Here is an 18,825-nt window from a genome sequence, read left to right as displayed (position 1 = left end):
ACGCCGAGTTCCACAGGACCTTCAATAGCTCGCCCATTGATGACTTCCCATGGACTCACCCCGATGCTCGAATGTGGTGAGTTGTTATAACACATTTCCGCAAGTCCCAAATGACTTACCCAGTCGGTCTGGTCTCCCGAGACATAGCATCGCAAATAATCCTCCAGCTGCCTATTCACCCTTTCCGTTTGTCCGTCTGTCAAGAAGTGTTAGTGCCATCAATCTTGACTCAATACCCATTACCTGTCTGTGGGTGATAGGCCGTGCTGAATTTCAACTTGGTGCGATACTGTTCTAGGAGTGTCCTCCAGAACCTACTGGTGAAGATCTTATCTCGATCTGAGATAATCTCTTCCGGCCTTCCCCGCACTCGAACCACTTGTTCGAAGAACAGCTTCGCCACACCTTCCGCATCCACATCCGTCGTGGTGGGTATGAAATGTGCCATCTTTGAAAATCGGTCCACCACCACGAATATCGCATCGAACCCCTCGCTTGGGGGTAGTCCCGTGATGAAGTCCATCGTGAGACATTTCCACGGACGATCTGGAATGGGGATGCTTTGCAACAAGCCCCCACTAGCCTTCGTCACGGCTTTGACCTGCTGACATGTTGGGCATGTCTTTACATAGTCTTGGACGTCCTTAGCCATATCTGGCCAGTGATACTTCCTTTTGAGTAAGCCCATCGTCTTGGGCACTCCGCCGTGTCCCGCGAGAGGTCCGTCATGACACTCTTCCAAGGCTACCTTCCTTAGTTCCCCTTCTGGAACATACACCCTCGTTTGCTTGTAATATATGAGTCCGTTGCGTTCCGCATAGCCCGTTTTCTCTTCCGTTGGCAGCTCACCTCTCTGGTGAGCTTCCCGCGCCTCCAGATTCCTCAGCAACACTTCTTGTGCTAGACCATCACTCTCGTATGCGGTCCGCACATCGTCCCAAAAGGTTGCTGTCGCGCTAGATATCGCCAACTTCAAGCTCGCTTTTCGACTGAGCGCATCTGCCACGATGTTGCTCTTCCCAGGCTTGTACAGGATCTCGCAATCAAACTCGGCCAAAGCATTGGCCCACCGACCTTGTTTTCCCCTTAGGTCGGGCTGTGACAAGAAGTGTTTCGTTGCCACATTGTCCGTGTAAACCTTGAAGTGTCTCCCAAGGTAGTGTCGCCACTCCTTGAGCGCCTTGACCACCGCAAACAATTCCTTCTCGTGGGCAGGCCACTTCCGTTGAGCCTTGTCCAGCTTCTTCGAGAAGAACGCTACTGGATGGTTGTCTTGCTTCAAAACTGCGCCCAACGCAAAGTCCGAAGCATCCGTGTCTACCTCAAAGTCCTTACCAAAGTCTGGTAATGCCAACACCGAAGCCTTCCTCAACTTCCCTTTGAGGTGGACGAATGCCGCCTCGCATTCCGCTGTCCATACCATCTTCCCTTTTCCTGTTTGGTCCGTTAAGGGCAGGGCTACTCTCGAATAGTGTCTGATAAACTTTCGATAGTAGTTGCATAGCCCCAGGAACGCCCTCAACTCATGTACGTTCGATGGTCGTTCCCATTCCTGGATCGCTTGGACTTTCTCCGGGTCCACCTTGAGCCCGTCCTGGCCCACCACATGCCCGAGAAACTTTACCTTTTGTTGAGCAAAGTCACATTTGCTCTCTTTAGCATACAGTTTGTGTTCCCTTAGTTTCTCAAACACCTTCGCCAAGTGTTCGGCATGCTCCTCTAGCGTCTCGCTATAGATCAGGATGTCGTCAATATAGACGACCACGAAGCGATCCAGATAGGGTACAAAGATGTGGTTCATCAACGCCGAAAACGTTGCCGGCGCATTGCACAGCCCAAAGGGCATCACCAAAAACTCAAAGCTCCCATACCTCGTTCGACAGGTTGTCTTCTCGACATCTTCCTCAGCTACCCTGATCTGGTAGTATCCTGACCTTAGGTCAATCCTCGAGAAGTATTTTGCCTTTCCCAACCTATCGAACAGGTCCTCGATCCTTGGCAAAGGGTACTTGTTCTTCTTGGTATACTTGTTGAGCAACCGGTAGTCTATGCACATGCGCATAGATCCATCTTTCTTTTTCACAAATAGCACCGGCGCCCCATACGGCGACTTGCTCAACCTAACATACCCTTTGCCCACCAACTCTTCTAGTTGGCTCTTGAGCTCCTTGAGTTCTTTTTCGTTCAATCGATAGGGTGGACGAACCACCGCCTCAGCACCCTCGACTAGCTCAATCTTATGTTCTATCGGTCGTGCGGGGGGCAACCCCGCCGGTAGCTCCTCTGGCATGGTATCCTGGAATTGGTCCAGCACCTGCTGGATCACTAAAGGTACTTCTTCCGTTCTTGTCTTTTTGTCACTCTTCACCGAGAGTAAGCACAAAAAGGCTGCCTTAGTTCCTTTAGTGAGTTGTCCTCTCGTGGACACCAGGTTTAAGCATGACTCTTTGGCCTTGCTTTGCCCTACCTTTAGATCCTGGGCCTCCACCCTAGATCTTCTTCCTTGGGCATTCGCCAATACCACAAGGTTCCTACCTTGTCCATGCAGGGCCACCACGAACCGATTAAACCAATCCATTCCGAAGATCACGTCAAATCCCGCCATGTCCAAGACGGTGAAATCCATGTCCACTTTCCATGTCCCCACTTCGACTCTCGCTTGTCGAAGTACCTCATCGGTGCTTTGGCTACCTTGAACAAACTCTATAGTCCTTGGTTCGCCTAGCCGCTGCACCGTTAGTCCGGCTTGCCGGACTATGTCTGCAGCCACAAAATTATCCGAAGCACCCGTGTCAATAAGGATCTTAACAAAGCTACCTCCGAGCTTCCCTCGGAGGGCTAGTAGATGTCGCGAACGACTCTCTACCAAAGTTGCTCGTGTAATGAGTAACTTTGAGTTAGGGACTGGATCACATACCTCAGTTTGGACTTCACCCGACTTGATGGCCATATTGGCTCTGGCCTTCTTCGGGTAGGGACATTCCCTTGAGAAGTGTCCCGCTTCGCCGCAGTTGTAGCATACGTTGTTGCCCACGCTGCTATACGACTTGACCTTCTTATCCGTGGGTTTGTCTTTTTTCGCTTGACTTCCCCACGTACTCGCTCGCTGGCCACCGGATTTGCCTTTCCGGAACCCCGAGGACTCATTCTTAGAGAAACTCTTCTTGAATTTCCCCTTGCTATATGTTCCCCTCGGTTTGGCCCCTTTGTGAAACGTGGATCCCGACCCCGTCGTGTTCCCCTTTCGCAGGTTATCGTTGAAATGCACCTTGATGGCCGCATCCAACGCTTCCTTGTAGTTGGTCGGGTTCCAGCGCATCACCTCACCGCGAGCCCAGGTTTGCAAACCTGATATAAAGGCATGGAACGCATCCATATCCCCCATGTCCGTGACAAGTATCCTCTTTGCCATGAACCCATTCACATATTCCTGGATGGTTCCAGTTTGCTTCAGCCTACTCAACTCATCTCTCAGATGCAGAGTGGCATTCGGAGGAACGTATGTCGCGCGGATCCTCGCCTTCATCATGTCCCAGGTGGCCACCAGTCCTTCGTTGGCCTCCGTTGTTCTCCACCAAGACTTGGCATTATCTGCCAAGTATGGTTTTGCACATGGGACCTTCTCCGAGCTCGGTAACCGCAACGCTCGGAAGTAGTCCTCCATATCGTAAAACCAATCCTCCACAACCTTATAGTCGTTCACTCCCTTGAACACCGGTGGGGGCTTTGGTTTGTACTTGGGAACTGCTTGAGGGACTGGTTCCACTTCGGTCTGTTCGACCTTGTCTGGTTTTGCCTCAGTCCCTGCCGAAGGGTCCGCACCTTCTGCGCTGCCAGCCTCCGCAGTCTTTCGCTTTTTCTTCCGCTTCTCGTCACGCTTTAACTTGCGTACGAGAGTCTCCAGCAGGGCATTGGTCTGTGCCAACTGTCCTTCTAGGACGTCCAATCGAGCCTTGGACGACCGAACCTCGCCACCGGACTCCTGTTTGGAAGTTTCCTCACTGGAGTCCTCCTCATGCAAGGATTCCTCATCCATAGCCTCTTGTTCAACCGGAGGCTCCAGCTCCGGCGGAGGTTCCGTCTCCGCCTGGGTTCGCTTACGCCCTGCCCTTGCCATCTCCCAGCAATCCGCCTCTATCCTTCGCTAGAACTGAGATAAAGGCTCCGATACCAAATTGTAAGCCACAAATTTTTCCTTTCCAATTTGCCAGCTTACCTCGTCTATCCGTCCAACACTGCCTTGGCTTTTGCTAAGTTCCCTTGCCAAGGTTATTGCCTATGGTACCAGCTCCTACTTGGTTTCAGCTACTCACTGCACAAGCAATGGAGCGTTAGCCATCCTTCCACGGATTCCCAAATCACTCCCAATCCCCCTCCCCGGGTTAGACTGGACTTAAGGTTCGGCTTCACTCCCCGCAAGCACAAGCAGCCAAGCACACCAAGCTTCCAGGTTCCTAACATCCCTTGGTACCACAAGACTTGATCATGGGACCCTCTAAATCCCAAGTCTTGAGTGCAACACTTGCTTCGGGACGCCGGTACGAAACACCGTGGCCTAACGGCCCGGCATGGGTACCCCTCGCCCCCCACTTCCATCCCGAAGGAAGGCCCAAGCCCCTAGGAAGGGCGAGGACCAATGAGCCGCATGGTACTCAAGTGGGGCACCACTCCACATGAGCCGGGAGCACCGCAATCGGTTTCCCTTTCGGGAGTGGGAGCTGCTCTTGAGCACTTCCTTGGATGGCCCCTCCGGCACCAACCAAGTCCATGCTCACTCCCACCCAAGGCCCCTCGGTCCCAGTCCCAACCTCAAGTCAGTTTGGGAGCCCCACTGGAGAGTCCCTTCTAAACTGGTTCCTGGACCTCACTATCCCTACTATACTTTTGGAACCCCCTGCAGCCCCCCCCCCCTGGGGGACGCACGCTTTGGGCTTTCACCCCTTGACCCGTATTAGTATTTGGACTTAGTCTCTGGCTCGATCTCGGATCCGATTTCGGATCCGACTTCGGATTCGGTCTCGGACTCGATCGCGGACTCGATCTCGGACCCGATCTCGGGCCCGACCTCGGACTCGACTTCGGACTCGGTCTCGGACCCGATTTCGGATCTCGGACTCCGTCTCGAACTCGGTCTCGAACTCAGACTCGAACTCGGTCCCCGAGTCGGTCTTGGACTCGATTCCGGACTCTATCTCGAACTCGGTCCTAGAGTCGGTCTTGGACTCGATCTTTGACTTGGTCCCATCCGATGAACTCTTAGTCATTTTGGTCATGCTTTCGGGGTTCCCTTAGCCTACGACACCTCGGCGAGTTGGTTCCTTACACGTATATGCATCTACAGACGGCATTACACTGGATGTCTGGCGTGACTCCCCACGCCGGTGCACCAACTTATAAAGCGTGCTACAAATCACAGCTTAGGAACCTAGTTCCTCTGCACTACCAAGTCCTCTCACTTGACTAGTCTGTGATCATGCATGGACTCCTCCATGCTTGGCCCTATGGCCCACCCTTTTGAAATTATCACCTTCAACTAAGGTATTTGTTCCCCCGACTTGCCAATCTCACTTGGTAAGTCCTCCGACCACCGTAACATGGTTCCTGCATAAGCGTGAAAGTCCTTGACCATCAACTTTCGTTCAAAGACGATTCTAGGTAGCTTAGTACCTAGAAAGGCCAAGGGTAAATGGTTCATGGAACACATGAAACTAGAGTGGCATAGCAGAAGCGTGGTCTTGAAGCTTGCCATGGGGCAAGGCTATCAAAGTTAGGGAAGTAGTTCCCGAGTGTTCAAAGAGAGGGTTTTGGGAACCTTGAAGGAACTCTGTCCCTTAGCTTGCTAAGGCCTCCCTTTTTGCAAGCTTTCTAGTTGCCCTATAGTCTAACATGGACAATTCCATATTTTAGACTCTCCATGGCATCATGGTTTGCTAGCAACAACACCCTCGAGCCCCCACTTGATTCTCCACTCCCAACTGGCATAACCAGCCCTGGTCATGCCCTTCGATTCCTATGGTTCGGTTCTATCCCCTTACTATTTGCCTTTGGCTTCACACCTTTCTTTCTGTCATTCTCCTCCAGACTAGGAGGATAGCTTTGCACTTTCTATCATGCCTTAGCAAGTATTTTTAGGAACGAATTTACCCGATAGCCTAGGGAGTGGTTCCTCAATCCAGGTATGCTCACCTTATAATCCCACACAACGGGGTTAATGTTGCTGCTCATAGGCTTTCACTAGCCTTGCCAAAATTCCATTTTTAGCTTTGTCCAATTTGGGTAGACAGTCTTCTCCCGTCTCCGCAACCTTGGACATTTGGATAGCACCTTCTATCCATCATTCGCTAGGGACTTAGTCCCTTGGGCCTTATCTATTGCCCTCGTGACACTAAACACCACCTTCTGGTGTTCCAGAGTGTTTGGGTGTCCCAATGATGGTCTCCTTGACAATGAGCATTTCCTTTTACGACATTGACTCACTATATCGCAACATAAGCAATTTAGCCCGTGTAAGGGTATATTTAACTTCCTTATGCCATTATCTTGGGTAGCTACCTTCTACCCGTTTAACTAATTATCTTTGCACCTTTTGCTTAGTTGCCCTATAATTGTCAAGCCCTACAACTCATTGCTTGGTGCTTCCACACCTTCATCATTATCTGGGTTACCACACTCCAACCACATGCCTTCCAATATAGCCTATACCATTCCCATTTCCATTGAGATTCCCTTGGCAAGGGGTTCTCATGAACCCATCAACATAACCTCAAGGCATCACACCTTGGCCCATTTGGTGTCTCCACACCATCAGCTCCATGTGTCTACCTTTATGACACTTTGCACTTGTGTCTAGGTCTTTGCCAAGACCAACCCAGTGGTTTCTCATGCCAACTATCCATTAGCACTACATTATAATGTTCGCACAGAACTCTGCACCAAAGTTGCTTATTCTAGGAACACTTTTCCCAACACTTTAGCATGGCACATTCTCCCATCGATGAGATACCCTCTGTTCTCATCCTTGGATCCTATAATCCCCCCCCCCCATCATTAGTAGGGCACAACACACCTCAGTCCAAATGCTTCCATCAATCCTTCAGGATTATTCCTTGACTCTATTTGAGTCCTCTAGCTTTTTGGACTTTGTCATCTGACGACCCATGAGGTCCCACCTTTGACGTGCCAACACACTGGAATACAACTTCTTGTATTCAAGTCCTACTCACAAGGACCATCTTTACAAGTGTTACTCCAACACTTGATTTGTTCTCTTGGGGCAACCTTTTGCCCTTTAAGACCATTTGTCCATGTGATGAGAATACAACGTATAAAACCCTTGCCCCATAAGGGCAAAGGGGGGCATTTTGCAAAGGGCGTTGAAGCATTTCTCGTGTTTAAGCGAGCCTTGGGGGAAGCACCCCTCCTTCCCCAATTCCATTTGCACACCACCAGAATCTCATCAAGTTCTGTGGCCAAATTAGTCATCTCAGAATCAAGCTTATCTTGAATTTCCTTACTCAAATCCAATCCCAACTCCACCACTGTTTGGGGATGCCTTCCAAACATGGAAAAGTAAGGACTTAGCTTGGTTCCACTGTATTGGCTATTATTGTAAGCAAATTGCACCAATGGAAGATAAAGAACTCACTATCCTGGCCTTTGACCAATGCTACAATGTAATATATCCTCCACCACCTGATTCACACATTCAGTTTGCCCATCCGTTTAAGGATGATCTCCACTCGAGAGTTTCAAAGTCACTTGTATAGCCTTTGTAAAACTCTTCCAAAATCCACTGGTGAACTTTGAAACTCAATCACTAATAATGTCCTTCGGGAAACCAAAATCATGAAAAAACCTTCTCCAAATAAACCGCAGCCAAGTTTGAAGCAGTGATAGTCTTCTAAAGAGCCAACAACGGCATATACTTTGTCAACCAATCCACTATGACCCATCCTTGCTCTTTTTCCCTCTGTGTTAGTAGCAAACAAGTGATGAAATCCATAGAAATACTACACTAACAGCCCTAAGGAATAGGTAAAAGTTGCAAAAATGCCCCCCACTTCTCCCATGGCACCTTAACCCGTTGACAAAGCTCGCATGATTTACAATACTTGAGAATATCAATTTTCATATTCCTCCAATAAAAATTGAAGTCTAATCTCCCTAGACCATGCTATGCCACCTCTTGAGGTTCCTCACCACCCAACCACCCCCGAGCTACCTCCAAAGCTCCACTATGCTGCCGTTCCACTATGAGCCCTAGGGTAGGTTAAGTCCTAACATGCCTTAATATACCTTTCAGCCTCCTTTTGACCAATGTTGACCATATGGTCAAAGCCTTATATTGGTTGCTAAGGACATTTACAGACAACAGCAACAAACTACAACCACCCGAGCAAAAGGAAAGAAGAAGGTGATTGCTTAGTCAGTCAAAGATCCCTTGATATCAATTGCAAGTGACTCTCTGTTTGCACCAAATTTAGTAACATAGTGAGTGGCTTGTAAACTCCCCTTCAAGTCACTACTCTCATCTCCTCCTAGGATCTAGCTTAGGTAGATTTTGAACTTATGAGTTGAGCTTACGACTTCTCAAACACAAGAAAAACATTGGCTCATCTTGAACCAACATTTTTTCATCTTTCCAATTTTGATTTAATCTATATTTCCAAGTTGTCACGAATCGGGTATCGAAAGTTACCTGACAAACACTCTTACCTTACTGCCACGATGGCAGAGGTCGGTATTGCTGGACCCTTTATCAGTCCCTCTTGTTCAAGTGTTAGTAAACTGAACTTTGCATCTGTACTTGGCCGGATGAGCATAAGGACAGAATTCCTAAGTGTCTATTCAGCCAAACATACTTGGCCCGGCTTTTTAGTTCTCTTTTGCTCTGTCTTGCACTGGCTTGACAAGAACCCTTGCGTATTGAGATTAGTCCCTCAATATCGCTACCGTGTTTGCCAAACACCCTCGCTATCATGCCCTTTGTGTTAGTCTCAATTCGGTCCCAAATGCTATTTATGGAAAGTGTCTAGATTTGCACATTTGGCATATCTACGGAATGTAGAGATTGTCTTGAACACAACGGTGTTCGTCCCATGTCCAAATTCGCAATGTAAGGACATTCCATATTTAGTAAGTTTTGAGCTTGTCGCAGAGACTAACTCCTGATACTAAGGGAGGCTTGGGGTGAAAGCCCAAAGCGTGTGTTCCTCAGGGGGGGGGGCGCCCATGGGGGGTTCTAAATGTATAGTAGGGATAGTGGGTAGGTCGGGCATGGCCGACCAACCTGAGGCATAGTCTAGCTTCTACTTGCGTGCCTGTCCTTGTTCTACGTCCGGCTTGTGTCTAAACCCAAGGTCCATTCCATGCTAGCTGGTGGAGTACCCATGCTCTCGCATTAGGCCACCGGTATGCCGAAATAGCACTAGACTCCATTTGGCTCCGTTTTGCATGTTAGTCCTGGCATTGGGATGCTGGTTGCTCTAGGACTGTTCCAAGTCGCTTTGGGCTCCTGTTCCTTCGCTCCTTGGGTTGTATGCTCAGGAGTTGCTTCGTGGTTCGGTTCCGTCACTCCTTGGCTCCATGCTTGGGAGTTTGGCACCGTTCCTTCGTTCAGTGGCCCAAGGCCCTGAACCACAGGTTCCACACCACTGTCCTGTGGACACGTGGCATGGACACATGGCATGTGACACGTGGTATAAAGAGGGTTTAGGTTCCGCTTCGTGGTGTTATCCTATGGTAAATCACCATAGGATAAAGGGTCAAAACCACGTGCGCTACATTTGGTATCAGAGAATGAGTCTCAACAAGTACTATACAATGAGATTGGGCAACTAGTCTTGTTGCATATGCAGAGATGAAAACGATGATCCGAGTGGGTACACGCTTAGGTGTAAAGGCTTTGCAATTGTTCCTTGGGTATGGTTTTTGTTACCTTCTTGTACCTTATGATGTGAGCTTGAGCTTGAGCTCACAAGAGGGATTAAGTTGTTCCAATTTGCACGAGTTTGCGCTTAGGCTCGTGAGTGCATTAGCAACTCAAGGATATGCTTTGAGTTGGCAGGATTAATGTTAGCCTATCGGTGGTTCCATGAGTTGTTCCAGTAGTTCTATGAGTTTTTCCATGTACCATGGGTGAAAGTAAACTTTCCCTGGGTTTGCTATGAGTGGTAAATAAGCTGGTTCGTAGCTATTTAGCACGGCACTAGTGGATCCTTCCTAGGCATGATTACAAGTGGATCAATCAAGACTATAGGGATGAGTCTATTGATTCAAGTAATTGTTGCTGTGCTCTCTCATAAACTTTTCTTGGATTGGACTAAAGGCAGTGTGAAAGCAAACTTGAGGTGTAATCAAAGATTAGACCGAAAAAAGAGTCATCGGGGACGAAGGATCAAACACGTAAATCATTCTCTCTTCTTGGAGACATGATTTGCAACGAGGTGTTAACTCATTGCTTGTGTTCATGGTATGTAATCAAGAGTCCCTATCTTGATGCATCTTGGAGATGATGGTCTTACAAATGGTCAGTTATGGGGTGGATAGCAGTAAAGCGCTAAACCATTTTGTCTAGGCTTGTTATTGAAGACTTGGGTTGCAATGCTCAATTCTTTTCCGGGGAACTTTGCTATTGCTCTTTGAGTAGCTTGGTGTTGGATTAGTTTTGAGTTTGGTTGGAAAGAGAGTGGCATGAGTTTGTCTGTGTTGTGAACAAAAGTTAGTGGTGTTGGGTGTTGTAAGTCTCTATCGGTGGAGTGTGGCATTTATGTTGCATTTTGTCGAATTGAGTTGACACTTGATACTCACCTACACCTTTGAAGTAATGACATTGGCATTGCTCGTGTGTTGCTTGATTGATGATCAAGACATTGTGATTTCCATATCATATCCATGTGATAATGAGCAATGTGTTTACGAAGTTGCTTGGTTAGACAATGATTAACCCCAAAGTGGTTGGTGGTGAAGCTAGTCTACTTGCACAAAGTAGCATTGAAGTAGCTTTGACTGGATTCTCGATGGTGGTCCATTATGCTAAGCTTAAGTTGGTTCTTTGTTTCCTTGAGGGTTTGCCCATAAGGTGTTGGAAAGGGTTATAGCATTCATTTGCTATAGGTTATTAGTTGATCCGTGAACACTTGTAGATTGTAGATTGTTGGATAGAGAAGGTATGAGGTTGAGGCATTAACATTTCTAACACTTGTGTTAGTGGAAGTGGCATTTTTATTTTAAGTGATGAGGAAGTTTCCTTAGAGCTTGATTTTCCATGTCATTTTTCTTGTTAGTGTTTTAGCTTCACATTAGATCTTGAAGGTGGTTAAAAAGAGTGTTAGTGCAATGTGGATATCCGAAGATGTGGTCTTCGTCATCAAGCCTTGGATGTTCACTTTGCATTTTTGCGGATGTCGGACTTGGATGTCGGAGGTATGAGCAAAAGATGTTTGAGGCTTAAGCATACTATGGGTCATGAGAATTTGTGTTGAGGTGAACCTATGTGAAGTTGTTAGTAGGAGGAAGTTGGTTGAGTCTTGAAAGTTTGTATTCCTGGACTAAAAGTCATTCTTTCTCTAGAATGGAAAAATTTTCCACAAATTTTCTTAGACTTTTCCAATGGCTAATCTATTATCACTTTGTCTGAAAACCATTCCATTTTCGTAAGCCAGTACAAACTAGTGAAGGGGTTAGAGTTGACTTTGGTTGGCTTAGACCTTAGTAAGTAATTTGTATGATGCAACTCGAAAGGGATGCTAAGTTTTGGGGCTAAGGCAATTGAGTTGGATAGAGTCTGGAGTTGGTGTAGAAAAGTGGCCGTTGCACTTTTCTAAGAAGGGTGACCCTTGTGCCTTTCTTCTGTAGTATTATGCTTGGTGGCAGGTTGTACTTTGCATTTCATTAGACTCTATAAAAGTAGTGAGCTCTCACTAATCTTGACTTAGTCTTGGTGGCCCTGTGCCTTGGCTGAGGATGGTGATGTCCAACTTAGTTGTTTATGGTTGAGATGTTAGTACCCATACTATAGCTTTGTCTAAGTGGAAGTTGTGTACCGACATGAGTCCATCTCATGGTCTTCACTTAAGTTTCAACTTAGTGTTGATCATGTGTAGCTAACCTCTTCAAGGCATGTTCAAAGCTATTGGCTAAATGCATTAGTGAGTTTATCGCGGTTAAGTTGGATTTGAGTAGTCATTTAGTTCGTGCTTGTCCATGAACTTTTATCTCGCACCTGGGGATATTAGACAAGTATATAACTCGATGGCATGAGTTTAGTGTTTAAGTCTTGTGAAGGCAAGTTGAAAAGTGATTGTTGGTTGCTTTGCAACTAGAGATTGCTTGTAGATTTTATCAAGGGTTTTTGACACTTGCTTTACTCGATGATAATTTAGCGGTGATGGGCTTGCTTTATCGGATGGTATTGCGAAGGATCGTGTTGTTAGACTTACATGGGTTTTCCATGTTAATATGTTGACTTTACCTTTGTCGATATCATTTGGTTGCATTTAGTTGTGGTGTTGGATTTCATTGAGTCTTGGATGTGGTGAATCACTCCGTGATGAAGTGTTATCTGTAACTAAGTTTTGCTGAAGGATTAGTCTCGGATACTGAGTAAAGTATCTTCAACTTTGGTTAGCTTAGTTGCTGGAGAGTTTTGAGTGGTGATTCACTCTTGCTTTCTTCTAGTTTTGTTATGGTGTTGATGGCATTGAAGTGATGCCTTGTCGTTGACATTGATGATGTTGAGATTTGAGTGAGATGAGATGTCTCTCCATAAGATTGATAATGAGTTTCATTAGTCTCAATGCAATTAGTGTTGATGCTTGAGCTGTAGCTTTATATTATTAGCATTCACAAATTTGCTAGTTAGCAACTATGTTGACGTTCAAATGAACTGAGTGGCATTGATGATTCTTCTTGTGCTTGTTATGAAGTGAGTTACGTCTTGCTATAAATGGATTCATGGAGGATCATTTGGTGATCACTTGTCAAGTATAGCTTCGTTATGCTTAGCTTTTGGATTGATGCAGACATGCTCTTCATTAGCTTTGCATTATGGAGTTTAGCTTATAGATGTGTTAATGAGGATATTGTGGGTTATACCATGATTTTCTTCTTAGCATTGAAGTTAGTTCATGCGAGACTCGTGATCATTGTTAGGCATGACTTGGCTATAGACTTCTTTGAGCTTTTGGTTCTTTGAGTTTTCATGCTCATTATTCCATTTGTTAGAAGTTGTTGGGGAAGGAATTTTGGCTCATTAGCTTCGATGTTGAAGTTGGCTTTTGCATCTAGCAATCATTGGTGATGACTAACTATTATCTAAGATAGTTGTTTATCCTTGTCAAAAGATTTTGCTTGATTATTGTTGGTATAGAATGATTTACTGTTCTTCGGGATGGTAGATTGTTTTTTTACGATGATTTGGCATATCTTTTTAATGGGATAATTGATGATCTTTCATGATGGTTAATTGTTCTCTTTGATGGCTTTTGGCTTTTCGCAATACCATATGTTCTTTGTGGTTTGCTCTAGATTAGTCTCTTGGGTTTGAGACATCAGTAGGATGTTGCTGGCATTTGCTTAGGCAACTTGAGTTCCTTAGTGTTGTTAGCTGGGATCTATTCGGATTGGCTAGTGTGATAATTGGCATGAATGAGTGTTTGTTGGTCTTGCCACATTCATTCTATTCTGTTGATTATTGCTCAAGTTAGTTTTGATAGGTTGGGATGTTATTTCCTTCAGGTGATACATTCGCGAGCATTGTGCTTGTCAATCCATGATACTTTGTGTTCTTTGAGTTATCTTTAGTAAATTGTTGGTTTACTGTCTGCTATTTTCAGTAGTTAAGTTTCATCATTGAGTTTATTTGATGATATACTTGCTATTGAATTTTGTTGGATGGTGAATCCTGTGTTTACCAATTTTGATGAACTTGGTGGTTCCTATCTACTATAATACTAGTTTATCGGATGATAAATTATTTGGAATACTTTTGTGTTCTAATCTAAAATTTAATCACTGGTAATTAAGTCTTTAAGATATCATTGTCTCTGACTTTGATATTGTCCATTTATTGATCTTTGAGTTTGGGCCAGTAATAGGCAAACTGGCTTCGGCACTTCGTGTGCATGTTGAAATCTCTAGTCATGTGGTAGCTACTGTCGATTGGTCACATAACCTGCCTCTCTGTCGATGTTCCTTATTCCGTTAAAAGGGCGTGACCGTGTAAACAACTCTAACTACCTATTTACAGTAGTCTATCTAAACCTTACCGACAGGTTTGGTTTCTTTGCTTAGGAGGGTTGGGGCCTCTGGCTTCTCTCTCTATGTTCCTGCGGGCAGGGGCATATCACACTTTTGTAAGTTGGGTGACTCCCAGAGCAGCAATGGTGGCTAACTCCATTGGTCATTTCCTTGTCGGCGATGGCCAGAAGGTGTCTGAGCTGATAGCGCATCCGTATTAGACAAAGAGGTTGTCTCCTAACTCATTTCAATTGGTGCATTTCTCACATAGTGTGAATATTGTGAATTTTTTCTAGAGTTGTTTCCTTGGCAGTATTCTAGACTCGAGTATGCATTGACGAGGACGTCGATCTTCCCTAGGGGGGGAGAGTGTCGCGAATGTGACTTCGAGTATCGAAAGTTATCTGTCGGCTAGTCCTTACGGACACTCTTACCTTACTGCCACGATGGCAGGAGGTCGGTATTGCTGGACCCTTTATCAGTCCCTCTTGTTCAAGTGTTAGTAAACTGAATTTTGCATCTGTACTTGGCCGGATGAGCATAAGGACGGAATTCCTAAGTGTCTATTCAGCCAAGCATACTTGGCCCGGCTTTTTAGTTCTCTTTTGCTCTGTCTTGCACTGGCTTGACAAGAACCCTTGCGTATTGAGATTAGTCCCTCAATATCGCTACATGATAGTTTACCGTGTCTACCAAACACCCTCGCTATCATGCCCTTTGTGTTAGTCTCAATTCGGTCCCAAATGCTATTTATGGAAAGTGTTTAGATTTGCTCATTTGGCATATCTACAGAATGTAGAGATTGTTTTGAACACAATGGTGTTCGTCCCATGTCCAACTTCACAATCTAAGGACATTCCATATTTAGTAAGTTTCAAGTTTGTCCCAGAGACTAACTCCTGATACTAAGGGAGGCTTGGGGTGAAAGCCCAAAGCGTGTGTTCCTCAAGGGGTGGGGGGGCCTGTCGGGGGTTCTAAATGTATAGTAGGGATAGTGGGTAGGTCGGGCATGGCCGACCAACCTGAGGCATAGTCTAGCTTTCGCTTGCGTGCCTGTCCTTGTTCTGTGTCCAGCTTGGGTCTAAGCCCAAGTTCCATTCCATGCTAGCCGGTGGAGTACCCATGCTCTCTCGTTAGGCCACCGGTATGCCGAAATAGCGCCAGACTCCATTTTGCGTGCTGGTCCTGGCATTGGGATACTGGTTGCTCTAGGATTGTTCCAAGTCGCTCCAGGCTCTTGTTCTTTCACTCCTTGGGTTGTATGCTTGGGAGTTACTCCGTGGTTCAGTTCCATCACTCCTTGGCTCCACACTTGGGAGTCTGGCACTGTTCCTTCATTCAATGGCCCAAGGCCCTGAACCACAGGTTCCACACCACTGTCCTGTGGACATGTGGCATGGACACGTGGCATGTGACATGTGGCATGTGTCACGTGGCATAAAGAGGGTTTAGGTTCCGCTTCGTGGTGTTATCCTATGGTAAATCACCATAGGATAAAGGGTCAAAACCACGTGCACTACACAAGTAAATTCAACAAATAAAATACAAATATAAATATAGATCCAAACATTAAAAGCAATCTAAAAACACTTCTCAAGCTCCGCAACTGTAAGGCTTGCTTGTGGATGTAATGGTTGATCTTAGGATCTTGGTTTAGTTCTTGCACAAAAAAGTATTAAATGTGCTTGCAGACTAAATATATCTTTCCAATGTTCTCCATTTATGTAAAATCTGGACAGGTACAAGATGGATTTTTGTATATTCTAATAGTGTAGCTCGTATCTTTTGACAACTCAATCACAATAACAAACTCTTTAACCATAGCATTGATGTAATTTGTCTTTGTGATTGTGCACTTTAATTCGTTTGCCAACTTGATCTTTTCTTGCGTACCTTTCAAAATGGAAGACTTATATTATACAGCCTTCCCATTCCTAGCTGGTCGTGTATGCTGGTCTAGTGTTGACATTGGTGGCATAATAGTATCAATAGCAACATTTGAGGAAGTCTTCAGCTTGAAACCTACTCTCTCTAGACTTTCAATCTCTTTTTTCAAAAGATTGCAGCTTCACTCAGTAGCTTCACAAAATCCGGCTTTAAAATAATTGAGCTGTGGATCCCACTTGTATGAGTAACAGTAGTTCCACAATAGTAAATCCAACTTGACTGACAGCCCTTTATCCCTAGATGTCGACAGCCCTAGAAACATGGCATTGCTAAAGAACTTGAACTTATGCGAGACAATGAGCTTGACTCCTAATCATTCCGGAGCAACGTGCATTGCTTTTGGCACTGACTCTTCAAATTGCCCAATTGATACAAGAAATTGGTTTACGAGCAATAACTGTTGCAAATATAACTTTAGGTATCGAAAGTTACCTATCAGCTAGTCCTTTCAGATATTCTTTTCTTACTACGATGACCGTAGGAGGTTGGTATTGTTAGATCCTTTATCAGTTCAAGTGTTAGTAAACTAGACTTTGCATTTATACTTGGCCGGACGAGCATAGGGAAAAAATTCCTAAGTGTCTATTTAGCCAAGCATACTTGGCCCGGCTTATTAATTCTCTTTTGCTCTATCTTGCACTGGCTTGACAAAAACCCTTGCATATCGAGATTAATATCTTAATATTGTTGGATGATAGCTTACCATGCCTGTCAAACACCCTTGCTATCATACCCTTTTTGTTAGTCTCAACTCTACCCCTATTAACTAAAAACGAGCTTGGAAAGTAAAAACTAGATGAACTGGTGCCGAGTGAACCCATTGATGGTACTCTCAAAAGAAAGATGAAGGGGTTAATAACTTATTCATTCAAGCATCCTCCAATACTTGCGCAACTTCTCATTTCTCAAAAGAATCTCTACATCAAGACCATAGCACCAATAAGACATTATTAATACCAAAGCTTCCACTTAGGAAATAGATGATGCTAATCAAAAAATATCAACAACACAAATATGTGTGGCCAACCTTATCACATGTCTAGCAACAAACATTATGGTCATAACTACATCCTTGCCCTTGTCTTTGAACACAAGCAACAATAGCACTTCTATCAGAACAAGATCATCTCCCACAAAAAGTGGCATTAAAGCATATGCAACAATAAGTGAAAGAAGTGATATTCCATAATGTTGTGCTAGTCAAAGAATGTTGTCTAAGGTGACTGGAGCTAGTGCATATATGAGTCCCATAAGACATTGCTGAAGCATTGGCCACAATATTCCCAATTTATTCCGCTCCGACATAATTGGCTATATACAAAGTAGGAGGATTTAGAAGTAAAATTGCATCGTTGACGAAAATGACCCCTAATAAAGATAATGCAATTCTTATAAGGCTTGTCAATATGTCTAAATAATTGTTTGATTGTGCTCAAACCATTGTACCATTGCAATGTTATCCCTTTAAAACATGTGGGGAAATTATATAGACACTAAATATCATCCCAAAAATGATAAGTGGTAATCACTATAAAGTGATCAAACTAATGATATACATCATCCCCAAAATTCCCACAAAAGAACTCCAACTGAACTCAATGATGGGCAACAATAGTAAGAGATACACCACATGCCATGAATGCCACTATCAATTGAGTCTGATTGTTCAATTGCAATTACATAGCATTGAGAAATTGCCCCAACTGTTACTCTAGAGTCAAAGAAGGAGGAAGTTACTATTTTGCCATAAAAATAAATGGAAAAAAGCAAAAAAAATAAAAAGAAAAAAAGAAATTGAAAAGCTACATAAATAAGAGAGATCTAAATAATGCAAAAGCTAAATCTAAACCAAACACTCCTTAAAGACAATTAGAATTACCCTTCACTTTCACTAATATGAGTGCATTAAATATGGAAATGGAATACAAAAATGTGTAATCTCAAAACCCTAGCTTATATACAGGAGCAAGTGGTTCAAATTGAAATCAATTTTATGGCTATCAAAATTCCACTATGTTAATATTAATATATGGCATTATCAAAAAAATTATTTTACTTATATTTTATAGAATATTTATATTAATTAATAATATAAAACTAAATAAATATTATTATACATGAAAAAGTTCAATATGCACAATAAATATTTTTCAGAAATTGTTCAATAAGGAACTTCTTAACTTTAGAAGTTTATAACTACAGCAAGCTATATAAAATTAAATATAAAATGCTAGCTTTCAAAGATGTCATCTTGATCATACATTTTAAATTTAGAAAAATGTTTTAAATTAAAAGAATGACGTTAATTATTTTTCACTTTAAGTAAAATGGGAATATATCTATGATACCCATATATATTCTATAATAATCCTCAATTTTAATAAACTTTTCTCTAATTCATTTATAATGGGGTAGGGGATATGGGCAATTCCAAATATAATGGGGATAATGGGTAGGTTGAGGTATGAACTACTTGAGATATTATTTATCTCCCCATTAGGTGTGCTATCTTTTGTTTTGAATCTTGCTTATATCTAAGCCTAAACTCTACCATGTTAGTTGGTGTATTTTGCTATAAATATGCTAAAATCATCTAGCTTTGTTTTGCATGTTGATTTTAGAGTTGGAATTCTAAATGCT

The 18,825-nt window shown here is 44.1% G+C and overlaps 1 protein-coding gene across 1 annotated transcript in view; it reads right to left on the bottom strand.

Annotated features, from left to right (window-relative positions):
* LOC112343096 overlaps positions 1–18,825 on the bottom strand; it is a 37,382-nt gene that overhangs the window by 17,591 nt on the left and 966 nt on the right. The gene's annotated exons all lie outside the window — the stretch shown is intronic.

This window comes from Selaginella moellendorffii, unplaced genomic scaffold, assembly GCF_000143415.4.
Source record: "Selaginella moellendorffii unplaced genomic scaffold, v1.0 SELMOscaffold_132, whole genome shotgun sequence".
Taxonomy (NCBI): Eukaryota; Viridiplantae; Streptophyta; class Lycopodiopsida; order Selaginellales; family Selaginellaceae; genus Selaginella; species Selaginella moellendorffii.
The sequence above is the reverse complement of the archived record's forward strand: the minus strand, read 5'-3'. Positions and strand labels throughout refer to the sequence as shown.